An 18,226-nucleotide genomic window follows, 5' to 3' on the forward strand; every position below is an offset into this window, starting at 1 on the left:
ATTGAATAAACTCTGAGCAGCACATAATGCATTCTGAATGACACACAATTTTTCTCAGGTGGTGCGGTGCATATAGCCTGCGTAAATAAGAATGACCATAACTCCAATATTTGAACCTGTGAATTAGCCTCAGGTAAGTCATGTGATGCGTGACAGGAATGACAGGTAAATAGCAACAAGTAACCAATGATGTGCATGAACACCTCTCAGGAGAGACTGTATCCAGTGTATGGATCCTTTACAGTCGAACACCACAGAAGTGGTAGAGAAGCCATCAGAACTTGCATAACAACAAACAAATTAATTAATTAAAAATAAAGATTAGACATCTCTGTGTATTAGCAGCTTGATGTCTGAGTCACTCATACAGTAAGATACAAAGTATATATGTTTTTAACACTTGCTGCTCCCGAGTGGTGCAGCTGTCTAAGGCACTGCATCTCAGTGCAAGAGGTGTCACTACAGTCCCTGGTTCGAATCCAGGCTGTATCACATCCGGCCGTAATTGGGAGTTCCATAGGGCGGCACACAATTGGCCCTTGTTTGGCCGGTGTAGGCTGTCATTGTAAATAAGAATTTGTTCTTAACTGACTTGCCTAGTTAAATAAAGGTAAAAAAAAAATGAATTCATAAATTCATAAAATGGAGTGGAGTGTACTATTAACTGCATTAGTCATGTGTGGTTAGCAACTGGACATTGCCTATATTATGCAGTAATTATATATGAATTGTGTAGTGACAAAGATAAGATTGCTGCAGATCATGGTAAAATGATACTGCTTGAACCATTATTAGTAGTCTAAGGACCTTTTTTGTTCGTAAGGCTTGACAGGTCCTAGGGGCACTGAGGAGATCCTTATAGCATCCTGTGTACCATTTCTGTTTGGTTTGCTATCCAGTTTTCCCTTCACAAAGTTCAAGACCTTGAGGCAATCTATTTTTGACTCAGAAAGGGATTTCTGTCATCTATTCCTTGATTCCTACAGCAACACCTTTGACGACGATGAAGGTGAACCCAGCAAAGGAACTATCCTGAACCAAAATATAAATGCAACAATTTCATAGATTTTTCTGAGTTACAGTTCATATCAGTCAATTTAAATAAATTCATTAGGCCCTAATCTATGGATTTCACATGAATGGCCAGGGGCGCAGGGGGCATAGACCAACCCACTTGGGAGCCAGGCATAGCCAATCAGAATGAGTTTTTCCCCACAAGAGCTTTATTACAGGCAGAAATATTCTTCAGTTTCATCAGCTGTCCGGGTGGCTGGGCTTAGACGATCCCGCAGGTGAAGAAGCCGGATGTGGAGGTCCTGGGCTGGCGTGGTTACACGTGGTCTGCGGTTGTGAGGCCGGTTGAACTTACTGCACAATTTTCTAAAACGACATTGTAGGCGGCTTATGGTAAAGAAATTAACATTACGTTCTCTGGCAACAACTCTAGTGGACATTCCAGCAGTCAGCATGTCAATTACACCCTCCCTCAAAACTTGAGACATCTCTGGCATTGTGTTGTGTGACAAAACTGCACATTTTAGAGGGGCCTTTTATTGTCCCCAGCAGAAGGTTCAGCTGTGTCATGATAAGTAAAAGATGGCCGCGAAGGGTAGGGCTGCCGTCTTATCGGCTCATAACCAACCATAATATTTTGTTTGTTTTTTCGCGTTGTTCGTAACTTGTTTTGTTACATAATGTTGCTGCTACTATCTTTTATGACCAAAAAGATCTTCTGGTCATCAGAACTGGGATTACTCACCTGAAATTGGACGAGGACGCGAGGGATGGAAACCCGACCAGGCCCAGATCGACGTCATTCGCAGGAAAAGGAAACGTAGGTTTCGCGGAAAAAGATCAGGATGCCTTGTGAGGATCAGGCGATGAGTGGCTAATCTGCCCTTGCCTTACGTTCTGCTAGCTACCATTCAATCGCTGGAAAATAAATGGGATGAACTGAAAGCAGGTATATCCTACCAACGGGACATTCAAAACTGAAATATCTTATCTTTCACCGGGTCGTGGCTGAACGACGACATTAAGAACTTACAGCTGGTGGGTTATACACTCTATCGGCAGGACAGAGCAGCAGCCTCTGGTAAGACACGAGGCCGGGGCCTATGCATATTTGTAAACAATAGCTGGTGCAAGATATCTAAGGATGTCTCAGGGATTTGCTCGCCTGAGGTAGAGTATCTCATGATAAGCTGTAGACCACACTATCTACCTAGAGAGTTTTCATCTTTAGAGAGTTTTCATTCATCTGTTTTCATCCATCTGTATTTTTTATAGCTGTCTACATACTACCACAGACCGAGGCTGGCACTAAAACTGCACTCAATGAGCTGTATTCCGACAAAAGCAAACAGGAAAATGCTCATCCAGAGGTGGCGCTCCTAGTGGCCAGGGACTTTAATGCAGGGAATTTCTATCAGCATGTTAAATGTGCAACCAGAAGGAAAACAATTCTAGACCACCTTTACTACACACACAGAGACTCGTATAAAGCTCTCCCTCGCCCTCCATTTGGCAAATCTGACCATAACTATCCTCCTGATTCCAGCACCAGTGACTCGGTCTATAAAAAAGTGGTCAGATGAAGCAGATGCTAAACTACAGGACTGTTTTGCTAGCACAGACTGGAATATGTCCTGTGATTCTTCCGATGGCATTGAGGAGTACACCACATCAGTCTCTGGCTTTATCAATAAGTGCATCGAGGACATCGTCCCCACAGTGACTGAACGTACATACGCCAACCAGAAGCCATGGATTACAGGCAACATTCGCACTGAGCTAAAGGGTAGAGCTGCCGCTTTCAAGGAGCGGAACTCTAACCCGGAAGCTTATATGAAATCCGACGAAACATCAAACAGGCAAAGCGTCAATACAGGACGAATATTGAATCGTACTACACCAGCTCCGATGCTCGTCGGATGTGGCACGGCATGCAAACTATTACAGACTACAAAGGGAAGCACAGCCGAGAGCTGCCCAGTGACATGAGCCTACCAGACAAGCTGATTAACTTCTATGCTCGCTTCGAGGCAAGTAACACTGAAACATGTATGAGAGCATCAGCTGTTCCGCACGACTGTGTGATCATGCTCTCCGCAGCCAATGTGAGTAAGACCTTTAAACAGGTCAACATTCACAAGGCCGCTGGGCCAGACGGATTACCAGGACGTGTACTCCGAGCATGCGCTGACCAACTGGCAAGCGTCTTCACTGGCATTTTCAACCTCTCTCTGTCTGAGTCTGTAATACCAACATGTTTCAAGCAGACCACCATAGTCCCTGTACCCAAGAATACTAAGGTAACCTGCCTAAATGACTACTGACCCGTAGCACTCATGTCTGTAACCATGAAATGTTTTGAAAAGCTGATCATGGCTCACATCAACACCATTATCCCAGAAACCCTAGAACCACTCCAATTTGCATACCGCCCCAACAGATCCACAGATGATGCAATCTCTAACGCACTCCAAACTGCCCTTTACCACCTGGACAAAAGGAACACCTATGTGAGAACGCTATTCATTGACTACAGCTCAGCGTTCAATACCATAGTGACCTCAAAGCTCATCACTACTCTCAGGACCCTGGGACTAAACACCACCCTCTGCCACTGGATCCTGGACTTCCTGACGGGCCGCCCCCAGGTGGTAAGGGTAGGTGACAACACATCCACCACACTGATCCTCAATACAGGGGCCCCTCAGGGGTGCGTGCTCAGTCCCCTGCTGTACTCCCTGTTCACTCATGACTGCACGGCCAGGCACGACTCCAACACCATCATTAAGTTTGCTGATGACACAACAGCCTGATCACCGACAACGATGAGACAGCCTATAGTGAGGAGGTCAGAGACCTGACTATGTGGTGCAAGGACAACAACCTCCCCCTCAATGTGATCAAGACAAAGGAGATGATTGTGGACTACAGGAAAAGGTGGACCGAGAACGCCCCCATTCTCATCGACGGGGCTGTAGTGGAGCAGGTTGAGAGCTTCAAGTTCCTTGTCGTCCACATCACCAACAAACTAACATGGTCCAAGCACACGATAAAACCTATTCCCCCTCAGGAGACTGATCCTCATAAGGTTTTACAGCTGCACCATCGAGAGCATCCTGACGGATTGCATCACTGCCTGGTATGGCAACCTCTCGAACTCCGACTGCAAGGCATTACGTCCCAGTACATTACCGTACATTACCAGGGCCAAGCTTCCAGCCATCCAGGACCTCTATACCAGGCAGTGTCAGAGGATGGCCCTAAAAATTGTCAAAGACTCCAGCCACCCTAGTCATAGATTGTTCTCTCTGCTACCGCAGGGGTAGCGGTACCGGAGCGCCAAGTCTAGGTCCAAAAGGCTTCTTAACAACTTGTAGCCCCAAGCCATAAGACTCCTGAACAGCTAATCAAATGGCCACCCAGACTATTTGCACCCCCCCCCCCCGATGCTGCTGCTACTTTCTGTTATTATCTATGCATAGCCACTTTAATAACTCTACCTGCATGGACATAATAACCTCGACACCGGTGCCATCCGCACATTGACACATTGACTCTGTATCGGTACCCCCTGTATATAGCCCTGCTATTGTTATTTACTGCTGCTCTTTCATTATTTGTTATTCTTATCTCTTATTTTTATATGGATTTTCTTATAACCGCATTGTTGGTTAAGGGCTTGTAAGTAAGCATTTCACTGTAAGGTGTACCTGTTGTACTTTGCGCATGTGACAAATTATATTACTTTTTTTTTGATCATGCTGTTTAATCAGATTCTTGACATGCCACACCTGTCAGTCAGATGGATTAACTTGACAAAGGACAGGGGGAATAGGGTTCTACCAAGAACAGTTTTTATCTGAAGAACCCTTTTTTGGGAGATGAGGGACCTTTGTAAGGCAAAGGGTTCTACCTAGAACTTGTATCATCCTAAGAACCGTTTTTTGAAGAAAGGATTATTTTATGATTCTTTGGAATGCAAGAAAGATTATTTGGAAGGTAAGGTTCTACATAGAACCCTTCTGAATCTGAATAAGCTTTTTTATCGTATTTTTTTCCTTTATTTGAAATAGTGACCGAGCATTAGTGTTTACCTCAGTGTTTGGACCTTAACATCAGGAGTGAGTAATCTGAAAGTGTAAAAAATATAGGTGTGAGAATGTTTTAAACTGTACCTATATGGGAATATTTGTGCATGTATCTGGTATATCCTTAATAATTTTACATAAACAGTAGACATAGTGGATATTTTTGACATGATTTCTGTCTTTCAAATGATTATTTTCTGTGATTTTATTAAGCTGAGAGTAGGAGAATAAAAGGGAATAAGTGAACCAGCTGTGTATTGTACGGTACACAGCAAATTGGCCAGTTTTACCAAGTGTTGATTTTTCACTGTAACATGTATAGTGTTGATTCAGGAGTTAAATTAACTTGACACTCACAGGTGTAAAAGAACCACAGTGTTGGTGTTCATAACCAGAGTTGAGTGTGCTTTTGTCATATTTACTCTGTGTAAGGTAAAACACTCAAAACCACGTTCATCATTATAATATTTCCCAGCATACTCTATTGCTGGTTGATTTTCAGAATTGTTTGTTTCAATATCTTTCTTATTGCATGTACATTCATTTGTTGATTAATATTATTCTACACACAAAGCTAAATAACATACATTTTTCTAAAATAATCCAATCTGTTAGTAGTTGGATTTATTGCACCTGTTACTGAGATGTTTTTTTTCTCCAGTTTAGATGATTTAGGTAGTGTCCTTACTCAATCTTCCTTTCACTGGTAGTCATTCTGAATGCAGGTTGAGGGTGATTAATTCCAATTGTTGGATGTCCTCACTCTGGCTGGATTCCAATAGGAATTACACATCACTTTGCAAGCCAGCATAATGTGATTTGCAGGCCTGATGTAGCCTGGAAACCTGGAGTTTCCTAACATCACTGTGTTAGGGTATAACTAGGACCTCAAATATATGTATTATGATATTTGTAATGTATTGTCATAAAAACTCATTATAAAGGATAATGAGGCTGGTGGAACCGTTCATAGAGGGTTCTACGAAGAACCCTTCAAAGATAAAAATGTTCTCAGGGGAACCATTTATAGGGGGTTCTAGGCAAAACCCTTCATAGAGGGTTCTATATAGAATAATTTACTTCTATGAAGAAACCAAAATAGAGGATTCTCGGTAGAACCCTCTGCAAAGGGTTCTACACACCACCAAAATGGGTTCCCCTATGGCACGTGTCAAACTCATGGAATGAGTGCCCTATGGGGACAAACCAAAGAACCCTATATAGTTCTCCTTAGCACCTTTTTTTCTAAGATAGGAATAAACATGAGAATTGTAGCTTCATGTCTTAGCTAGTTTGTTCAAAAAACACCATATCAAACGGATGAGACGTTTAATGTTGTATTGCAGTGATTCATCGGAAATACAATGAAACCAAGTCCAGCACATATGTCAAGGATGGAAGAGACTATTCAATGTATTATGGACTGGAAGTGTAACTAGGTATCTCAGCCAGGATACATACACAGTAAGTTTGAAATGGAGGAGAAGACTAAAGGCTTCTGTTTTTACCCCCCATCCCACACCCACTTGAGAGATCAACTTTATGTGCATGATCAAACTTCTTAAAAACAACTGCTCCTCTATATTCTGTTTCCCTAACTAAATAGTTGAGTGTCATTGGCAGAATTAGCATTGGGGACGTACACTGTGTAAAGATGGCTGTGAGGTCGTGGTGGGCACTGGCACCTCCCTGATCCTCAGCCCCTATGATGAGATCAACGCTCTGCAGAAGGCTGTTGGATCTGTGCCCTGGAACCATGGAAAAGTAGGACATAACAGATGACATATTACATTTCTAGAATCATCCAATAATCCTTTATTTTTTTACATTCTGATGTCCTTCTTGTATCCTTCTTGTATCTCCCAAATTCAAGAGGGTACAAATTATTTTGCGTTTAGGTAGGTCCTTAAAGAGGTCCTTGAATACCCATTTCACAACCCTCTAGAGATTCTAATGCCATTCACGGGTGTAAACTGTGAGAGGGAGCTGGTTACTGTTGTTAAACGCTAGCTGTCATTTCCCTGTTGTTTCACAGTACACGGTTGACTTTGAGAAACTGCCTCCCCACTGTCTCTTTCACGATCAGTTGAAGGGTCTAACTTCTGACTGGAGAACAACAGTAGATTACAAGTCCCTTCATGAACAGGCAGTTTGTAGAATAAACTTAATGTACTACTCACTTTGATCAGTTGAGGGCAGCATACCATCACTATACAACCTTGTTAGTAGATCAAGAGAGGAAGGGGAATAGAGAGGCCCAACTCAGCAGAAAATCTGTCTCCCTCCAGCAGGTGGCGATTTTTCATTGTTTCGCCCAACAATCAAGGAGTTTTTGTATGGAGGTCAATGAGAGCGTGTCGAATTTGTTCAACAAAAAAATGTATGGTTTATTTGATTGAATAGAAGTTTTGTAATGCTTAAGTTGTTACAAGTGTACTGATATAAGTAGGGCATGTGACATCCCGGCAGCTTTGAGGACAAACGCTTTCTATTGAAGTTGTCTCGAGAAGGCTATGCATATTCATGGTATGAGGCTAGTAGCGTAGCATCTCTCTCCATTGAATACAGGCGGTTGACGTTAACAACCTCATCGAATATTCAAAAAAGGATCACAATAATGAGATGTATCCACCAATCCAAAGAAAGGATAGGCAGCCCGCCGTGCCGATTTGTTGACAATGACTTTCATTGTTAGGGCAGAGACTATCTTGTCAGTATATCCTTGTGAAGATATGAATGAATCAAATAAAGACTTAACACCCAGTTATTTGGCCTTTCCTGTGTACATTGTGTTCTTTCAGAGTAAATGCAGCTGATTGGGTGTAGCTGCGATGTTGCACCAACAGCAATGTTTATCAGGATGTGTTATGGTTGGCTGTTGCCATGAGGAAATGAATGTGATTTCCTTTGACCCTTCCACTTCAGTCTCATCTACAGTATATGGACTGTCATTAGCCCAGATGCCCTCTACATGCTTTTCTTCCTGGGTACATGCATACTGTACATGTGCATTATTCAATGTTATGAGAATATTAGGCTACTTTATGTTCTGATCTGATTAGGTAAGAGTGATATTACCAGTGTTATCTTCAAGACTACCTAAAGCGAGACCGATTCAAGACCAGGACCGGAGTAAATTGAGACCGAGTCAAGACAGAGACCGAGACCAGTAAAATGCGAGCTCAATTCAAGACCATGATTGCAATTTTGTCAAATCACCACCATAATAAGAGTTCAAAATGTCCAGTATTTCTGTGTTCATATTTCAGAACAACATGTTGATTCTTTAGACCAGGGCTGCCCAACCCTCTTCCTGGAGATCTACTGTCCTGTAGGTTTTCAGTCCAACCCTAATTTAGCATATCTGATTCAGCTAGTTAAGGTCTTGTTGAGCAGCTAATTAGTAGAATCAGGTGTGTTAAATTAGGGATGGATTGAAAACCCACAGGACGGAAGATCTCCAGGAAGAGGGTTGGGCAGCCCTGCTTTAGACATTCAGAATAGTGAAAAAATGCATACTGAGGGAAAATAGAGCCACTCTACAAGTGATTAATAACCAAAACACAGTGGGGAACAATGAGCCTTCTACACCTTCAGAAAAGGCCTAAGGATGTTTACAAAAAATAATGATTACAGTAATATAACAAGAAAGATAATTATATTATTATTTTCAATGACTTTCTGATTTAATCTCTTCAGTTTTTGTTGGAAAGGGTTTTAAAACTGAAGAGAAAAAAAGATCCAATCGGGATTTTTCTTTGCTGTTCTCCGGGGAGATACATCTAGCTAGCTACATCAGAAGCTAGATAAAGGCTAGATAAAGGCATCTGCCATTCAACTGTATTAGGGAAATTGACAGTGAAATCAACCAATCACATTTTGACTTAATGGGTGGGACCATTTTTACAAAAACGTATGGAAACTTCTGCCTTCTTAAAGGTAACAGGTCACAACAGCAATGGAGAGCAATAGTTTTCCCACGGTCTAGCTAGCTAGCTTTTGTTGTCGGCTAGTTTGCAGCGGCTGCAGCAGGTGTTATCAAAGAGGATGTTGTTGCTAATTTGTTAGCTTCTCCCTTTTCAAGAATAACTTTCAACAATTAGGTATACTAAGGCATTTGTGAAACTTCTATAGTAATATAGAGTGGGAAAGAGTTTGTGCGTTTGGACAATTAATAGACACTGCAGTAAATAAAACGGAATAAAAACATCTGTCTTGTCCAGGACCATAGTCTACACAGACATGTGCACTATAGCCAATCAGAGCTACAGTAGGCCTTTATACAAACAAGCCATATGCCACACAGGCCTGCCATTATTCACTTTGAACTGGCATATGTGTTTACAGGCAGTTGCAACAGCGCACCTTTAGATCATTAGAATGCGTTCACCAAAAGCCACAAAATGCACCTGAATACATTTCTGCAAATATGTAAACACCATAGGTGTCCTCTCACATTTGGGAACTTTACAGTCCTATTGAAAAGGTAGGCTCTCTCTCCCTCAGTTATGCAGATCAACAACAAGATCAACAACTAATGCTAGCCAGAGCAAGATGAGCTAAAATCTAACGAAGGAACATTAGATAAATCCTCTCAAACTTTTTCAGCTAGTTGGCTGTCAAAATTGCACTGATAAACAATGGGGAATTGTAGCCTCCTTGTCCTTCTGCAGCTTGCCTGCCAATGCATGCTTGTCCCAACCAAGCACCTGAGCTAACTGGCTAAAGTTGGCTAGCTTGCTAGCTAGGTACTTCCAGACACAAATGAGAGAACACCTCACTTTGACCATTTGACTCGCCATAGCAGAGCTGGTTAGGCTGTTTACATGTTATCTAGAGTGTTCTTGACTAACTATTCATTTTTTTGCCTAAGTTTACTGACACCAATCATATTCAGTAGGTGTTGCGCATTAATACATTTATCAGTAGTTCTGCTCTCTGGTACACTCAGACAAGAGTGCTTTGAAATCGGAGTAGATAGCCAGAGTGGATTTGCGACCGCAAGAGATATGCTAACTGCATAACAGTCATTCAAGTTCTTGCTAGCTAACCAAATAACACCTGCATCTCTAGCTGTGTAGCCACCGAAAAACGATATGAGAGGGAAAAGTCAGTCACTCACCCACTCCTCATATGGCATGACATGACATCCATCTATCTAGCTAACATTAGGCTCCGTTTTTTGGCATGCTACATAATTAGATATTCTAGCCTATTAGCCAAGTTTCGACTGACTTGTGATCATTGCCCTAGCTAGTTTGATTGTATTGACATTCCCTGCCTTAGTTACATGTGTCTGTTTGTGCCCAGAATATTGAGTCATTGAAACTGAAACAGTGCATCCTGAATGGAGGCAGCAAACAATGTACCAGGCCAGCTGTGATTTACAACCCGATAGCAATATTTTTTGGACTACCAAGAAATGTTTTGGTGAATTATATTAATCATGCATTGAACTGTATCCATCTATTCTGCCAACAATACCTTAGTGTACGTCATGGAACGTTGAGTCAAATCGAACTTGTTTTTAAAACCTCTTATAAGTTGGTTTTGTAGCTTAAACTGGGAATTTGATATTTTTTGCTGATATTATGATTGTCTGTTTTCATATCTGCAAAGTAGGTCACCGGTTACTTTGTGTGCTAAATGTGAAATGTTTTTTTTGCAATGGGAAGTAATAGTTGTACATTTCGATTGGGAAATGCTTAATGCTTGTGTTTTTGTATTCTTATGATTGTGACCCACTGGCTCATTATTATGTCCGAGTGTATGGACTGCTTATCCTTTAACATCATGCTGTGTGTTACTGCTGTCTTTCCATCGGCCCTATGCAGTGGTGTAGTGGTGCCTGGAGAAGTGCATATACTCTAATTTTGTCAAAACGTTTCCAAACGTCCAGCACAGCGAAGGAAAATCCCCCTGTGTGAGAAATCCTATGTTTTCCTATGTTTTTTTAATGATTTTTCTTATAGATTTTCAGATTTTCACTCTCAAAATCACACTTTTTTTTATTGAAAAAACCCCCCAAAATGTGATGGTCTAAGTCTACAACAATGCTTAAACCACATCAATCTGATTGGGTGGGCCTGTCAGGGCCTGGCTCCCCAGTGGGTGGGCCTCTGTCCACCCAGGCCCATCCATGTCTACGCCCCTGATGCAAACAGGCCATGATGACCATTGCACATCACAAATAGCCTACTAACCAACACTTCGGACTAAACTTTTTCCAACCTAGTTTGCATACCCATTGTTGTCTTATTTAGCATTTACTGGTAGATATCTTAAGTTGAAACGTCTTGCCTCCCCTACCGGCTACCAATGTCATTTTTCTGTGAGCTGCTCCATGCCAAACCAGTTGACAGCTGCACACTCTTGCTACCTGCAGATGATATTCCCTTGAAACTAGGCTATGTGTGCGGCACGCATGTGAATATATTTCACGTGCTTTGAAATCGTGTAAACTACTTTGCATGATTTCTCTATTGTACTGCATAATACCTCCACTACACAACATTGATACGCATCAGTAGGGATTAAGAAGTGAGTATACGCAATGCCCACTGAAAAAAAAGTGGGTATGGGGCTTATACCTGCATAGGCCTACCCTCCACTACACCACTAGCCCTTTGGTTTTACAGAAAGTGCACTCTCCTACATGAGGGTGCTGGTATTACGGTTGCTGTCCTTTCAGTATCACAAACCTGTCACACACCCAAGTCCAATAGGTTTGCCACTGCGCAAACATGTCTATAATAGATTTAATGTTTAAATAGTTTAAATAGATATTCATGTTTAAAGAAAATACTTGATATATTTGTCCTGGCGAAGTGGTTTTATTGCCCTGACTGAATGGAAGCTGAAAATTGAGTCCTCACTGTTCAAGACTGAGTCAAGACCGAGTACAAATGTATAAAATATGTTTTTATGTCACATAAACCGGATGTGTGATGTTTTACAGGCCCCTGGAGCAAATTAGGTTTAAGTGCCTTGCTAAGATTTTTCACCTTGTCAGCTCGGGTATTCGAACCAGCAACCTTTAACCGCTAGGCTACCTGCAATTACAATTCGATTACAATTCGACACAAATGCTGCAGTGATAAATAACAGCAACAAATGTATTTAAGTCTGTGCTATTGATTGGCTCGAAGTAGACTTTTTGACCCCATGGTATGTCATGGGCAGTGGTGGAATAAGCACTAAAATTGTCATACTTGAGTGAAAGTTAAGATACTTGAATAGAAAATGACTCAAGTAAAAGTCACACAGTAAAATACTACTTGATTAAAAATCTAAAAGTATTTGGTTTTAAATATACTTAAGTATCATAAGTATAAATTATTTCTTATTCCTTATCTCAAGCCAACCAGACGGCACAATTTTCTTGTTTTTTTCCCCATTTATGGATAGCCAGGAGCACACTTATAAATTAAACATTTGTCTTTAGTGAGTCTGCCAGATCAGAGGCAGTGGGATGACCAGGGATGTTCTCTTGATAAGTGTGTGAATTGGACCGTTTCTCTCTGCTGCTAAGCATTCAAAATGTAACGAGTACTTTTGGGTGTCAGGGAAATGTATGGAGTAAAACGTACATTATTTTCTTTAGGAATATAGTGGAGTAAAAGTAGTCAAAAAAATAAACAGTAAAGTACAGATACTCAAAAACACTACTTTAAAATATTTTTACTAAAGTACTTTACACGACTGGTCATGGGTACCTCTTGAGCTGACAAAAATCCTAGTCCTCGAAAACAGGTTCTAGGCTGTTTAAATAAATACAATAAAATGTATCGAATAAAACTGAAAACATAAACTGAAAACATCTAACATAAATATGGCATGGTTGGTTTTCAGCTCTCCGCTGTGCTCCCAATGGTGTGCATTATACTGTCATACAGTGGATGTAAGTGGTACTACATTACCTATTTTTGTAACAGTCCCTGCTAAATGTTCATTGGCTCAGAGAGACTCATGTGAGGACGTAGATTTGCTTGTGAAAAAAAGACAGCTGAGAGAAGTCCTAGTGGAACCATGGGCCTCTAATCTTGGTGGAAGTGAATGCCAAGTTTGAAACGAGAAGCGAGTGAAGTTGGAGAAGATGAACGGACAACAGTAGTGTCGAAGAATGGAATTAAAAATAAGTGTCTGTAATTGAAGGGGGATGTCAAGTGTATTTCGAACAAGGATTTGTTTCTTGATGGGGTGCGATTATTATAATTGTTTTATTTATTATAATTATTTTTTTATCTATTTTTTATGTTTATCTGGGAGATCCGTTTGGGGTCTCAAAGATGGTGAATCGTATGTTGGGAAAGTCCAGCAGTGGGCTTATCCTGATAAATTGTGTGTCTGAGGAACAAAGGAAGATGGCAGTGTGCCTCACGAGTCATCTCCGGGTGTCGTGGTAGTTAAGGAAGACAACCTCCTGATGAGAATCCCAGGTGTGGTTTGTAAAGGAAATTGTAAAGTATTTGGCCATGTTTCAAGTGTGTGCTGACAGGTGGAGTATACACAAGATTGGAATGAAGAACAGCCATGTTGCAATTGTGGTGGGGATCATGACTCAGAGTTTGTCGAGTGCCCTGTAAGAGTGAAGGAGGTTGAGGTGATAAAAGTTATGGTGGTCCATCGGAGCTCCAATCGAGAGGCAATCAAAAGAAATTGAGAGAGCAAGTGAAGTTGAAGAAATAGTAGTGGATGTGGCACAGCCCATAGTGATAGGCCTATTTGTCAACCAAGATAACCAGACGTGCTGTACGTGAAGAAAGTGGATTCTGTGGCATTCATTGCAACTGTGATAAACTCCATGGCTCATGTAGCATGGAAATCAAAGAAATTGGACATCATTGTGGCTGCAGGTCTCGTCAAGGGAGAGTAGGGTTGACAGATTTGCAGTGTTGTACGGGGAGAACTTGAATTCAAGGTGTTGGTGGAGTCACGGCAGTGAGTCCGATCGAATTGACTAGTGATTTGAAGAGTACATTTTTCGTAATGGAAGTTTGGTGGCATTGTGTGCCGATGCCAAACAGCGTGAGAAGGCTCTCAAACTCAAGCAGGTATGTAAAGGTGTGGTTGACAGTAGAGTCCTGGATAAAACCGCGTAGCAGTGGGTTATTACAGGAGTTCCAAAAAGTGTTAACAGGAAAAATAAATAAAGGAACACTTGAAGGGAGGCTCTCTTATTGAGGAGAAGAGCCTCCAGATGACACGATATAGGAAGAAAGTGGATAACCTTTCAGTACTACTAAACTTTGAGGATCTGGTACTGCCAGAAAAAGTTAGGATTGGGTATATGATTTACTATGTGCGAGCTTATGTTCCAAAACCATTGCGTTGCTATGACTGTCAAACATTTGGGCATGTGGCGGCAGTTTACTTTTAGTGTGTAAAGGCAAAAGGAGATGTGTGGGGGAGAACAGGCATACGGGGAATGTGGAGAAGTGGTCCGCATACCTTTATAAAGCAGAGGATCCCATATAGGCTTGTGGGAAATGGAGTTGAGCAGGCGTATGTAGTGTTAGAAGTGTGGTTGGGAGGGGGGAATCTGGTAATAGTGAACGTTTACATCCCGTTTTAAGACTATAGTTGGTGGCCCTTGGGAATATAGAAGGTCAAGATAGGAGACGGGTAAATTGGTGTGGGGATTTTAATGCCCACAATATGCTCTGGGGAGGGTCACAGACTGATGTAAACGGACAAGTGTTGGAGAAACTCCTGGATGAGAAAGGGCTTGTGAGTCTTAATGATGGCCGGGGAAACAGGGTTGACCTAGTAACTGGAAATGAATCTGCTCTGGATCTTACTCTGATCTCAAGTTCAATGGCAGGAACATGTAGTTGGGAAGTATGGGAGGAATCTAAAGTGGATAGTGATTACTATCCAAACATGTGTATGGTAGGAATAAGGGTGGAAGACACAGCAGGAGATGGATATTGGGGAAAGCGGAATGGGGTCAGTTTCAGGAGTTGAGTGAACAGGGGATGTTGCAGGTGGATCTCAGTGCAGATATAGACACAATGAATGCTGTAGTAAGAGGAGAAATAGAAGGGGCTGCAAGGCAGGTGATACCCATGGGTACAGGGGGGAGAAGGAGGAATGCAGTTCCCTGGTGGACTGAAAAGTGCAGAGAAGCTGTGAAGAGCAGGAACGGGGCTTTTAGGATGTTGAAAAGGTCCCATAACTATCAGCACTTGATACAGTGTTAGCAAGCACAAGTAGTAGTAAGGAGGACCATTAGGACAGCAAAGAGAGAGTATTGATGTCAGTTCTGTGGAAACATAGGCAGTACTACTCCTGTGGGAGTGGTATGGGGGATGATTAAGAGGATGAACGGGGTCAGAAGAGATTGGGATCTCCATGTGCTGAAAAGTGGGTAGAGTGTTGCAGAGAGACATGGAGAAGGTAGAGATGTTAGCCCAGGCATTTGTGAAAGTGCACAGCTGAAATAATCTGACAGAGGAGGGAAAACGTGGGAAAGAGAGGGTCATAGGTGAACATCCAGGGATCCTGGATCAGAGAGAGGTGGCGGAGGATGCATTGAATGCCCCTTTTACATTAGCTGAGATGTGTGTGCTAAAGCTGGGGTAAAAACTACTGGGAAGATTACATCAGGATCCTACATCTGTGACACAGCAATGGGAAAAGTGTTGGGCCTTTACAATAAGGTGTGGCAGGAAGTGAAGCTGCCTAACAGTTGGAAGAAGACCCTAGTGATGCCGATACGGAAACCAGGGAAAGACCCAACTAATCCATCAAGTTAGGCCGATAAAAATAGGCCGATAGCGTTGACATGTCCTGTCTGTAAACTTACAGAAAGGATGATAACAGAGCCTAGGCTGTGCCAATTCACATACATATGGATCAGTTCAATGTATTCTACAGCTCTGAAGCTTTCTATGGATATAAGGGTTTACTAGTCCTTTCTTCATGGCTCTCTCTGTACTTTCTTTAATCCGGGCATAGCAAGTAAAGGGGTTACTGTAAAATTGACAGTAGCTTACAGGCAGCTCGGTGGCAAGTAAAATTTCTGTATTTCCTATTCCAGTACACCTACGTAATATAAGTACAGTATCAAAGCAAGTACTGTGTAATGACACAGTACAATACCATAAAATGTACTGTATTATACTGTAAAAAAAAGTTAATTCTACCTTAATCAGAATGGATGAGTTAATGAAATTCATTTGAGGGGGTTTGTATTTTACTGTAATTAAAAGAGATTGGTGCAAGCAGGTTGGCTGCTAGGTAAGGTGTTTACACATTACAGCATATTAATTAATATTTGGTGTTTATATCACTTGCACTACAGGGCAAAACAGACCAAAAGGACATGGCACAATTCTGAACCATTTAAGGTTTAACACTTGCTGACACTCCAATCTGTTCCATATACATTTTAAATTTATGGGACACAATAACCTCATAGGACCTAAATTGTTACAGCATCCTCACTCACGGGTGCAACAAATATAACCTCTTACAAGGAACGCTCATGTTAATGAGCCAGAAACAACAATAGTGGTCAAAAGTTTTTTTTGCGCTCCAAAGGTACAGTACTGTATTTTCTGGGGTTGAATTATAGTACCATTTGGAAATACAGCAATTCCTTCCCTACCCACAACATTTTCCCACAATGCACCATCATTTACAGTATGCTGCACTAAAACAATTCAGGGTATTTTACTGTTGATAATATCCCAAATTACCATAGAAAGGTTTGCCATTACAGTGTAGGTGAAAATTGACAATTGCGCTGGCTTAATACCAGCAGAAATGAGAACCTAAACGGATCCCTAAGTGTTTCTGAAATTGGTATAAAGTGATATAAAGTAACACATTATAGAGAGAAAATACATGTGGGCTATAGCCTTTCTTTAATTGGTAATGAAAGGATTGATGAAAAATGCTGTATTTTTCCCTGAATATGGGGTTTCTATGGGTAAAATTACAGTTCCAAAATGTGTGTGTGTGTATATATATATATATATACATCACACAACAAAAAAACATAACATATTAATATATCCCCATGTCAGCCATGAGTAAGTAACAAAAGAAATTGGACAACCAACCTGAAACATGTTTCAAAAGCTGTAGACCCCCTGAAGCTGTGTCCCTGTCAATGTCAAATAATAATCTCAGTTTAGTAATACTTACCCTGTTGAGCTTGAGTTGATCTGTGATGCAAAAATACAAGCAGAAAACTCAACACGGTCCTCAAAGATACACTATATACACAAAAGTATGTGGACACCCGTTCAAATTAGTGGATTCAGCTATTTCAGCCACACGTGTTGCTGACAGGTGTATAACATTGAGCACACAGCCATGAAATCTCCATAGACAAACATTGTCAGTAGAATGGCCTTACTGAAGAGCTCAGTGACTTTCAATGTGGCACCGTCATAGGATGCCACCTTTCCAACAAGTCAGTTTGTCAAATTTCTGTCCTGCTAGAGCTGCCCCAGTCAACTGTAAGGGCTGTTATTGTGAAGTGGAAATTTCTAGCAGTAACCGCAGCTCAGCCGTGAAGTGGGCCCGCTGAAGCACGTAATAATTGTCTGTCTTCGGTTGCAAAACTCACTACAGAGTTCCAAACTGAATCTGGAAGCAACGTCAGCACAAGAACTGCTCGTCGGGAGCTTCATTAAATGGGTTTTCATAGCCGAGCAGTTTCAAACAAGCCTAAGATCACCATGCGCAATGCCAAGCGTCGGCTGGAGTGGTTAAATATGCCACCATTGGACTCTGGAGCAGTGGCAACGTGTTCTCCTGAGTGATGAATCGGCGGTCTGATGGACTAATCTGGGTTTGACGGATGCCAGGAGAATGCTACCTGCCCGATTGCATAGTGCCAACTGTAAAGTTTGGTGGAGGAGGAATAATGGTCTGGGGCTGTTTTTCATGGTTCGGGTTAGGCCCCTTAGTTCCAGTGAAGGGAAATCTTAATGCTACAGCGTACAATGACAATCTAGACGGTTCTGTGCTTTCAACTTTGAGTTTGAGTTAATTTATTTTATTTTTACAGGGACAGTGCACATTAATCAACGTTTCAGTAAAAGTGCCGGTTTTACCCAGCCGGCTAATTTTCAACAGCAGTCCCTGGGCAGGTTATTAAAAACAATTAC

Source organism: Salvelinus alpinus, chromosome 9 (assembly GCF_045679555.1).
Source record: "Salvelinus alpinus chromosome 9, SLU_Salpinus.1, whole genome shotgun sequence".
Taxonomy (NCBI): Eukaryota; Metazoa; Chordata; class Actinopteri; order Salmoniformes; family Salmonidae; genus Salvelinus; species Salvelinus alpinus.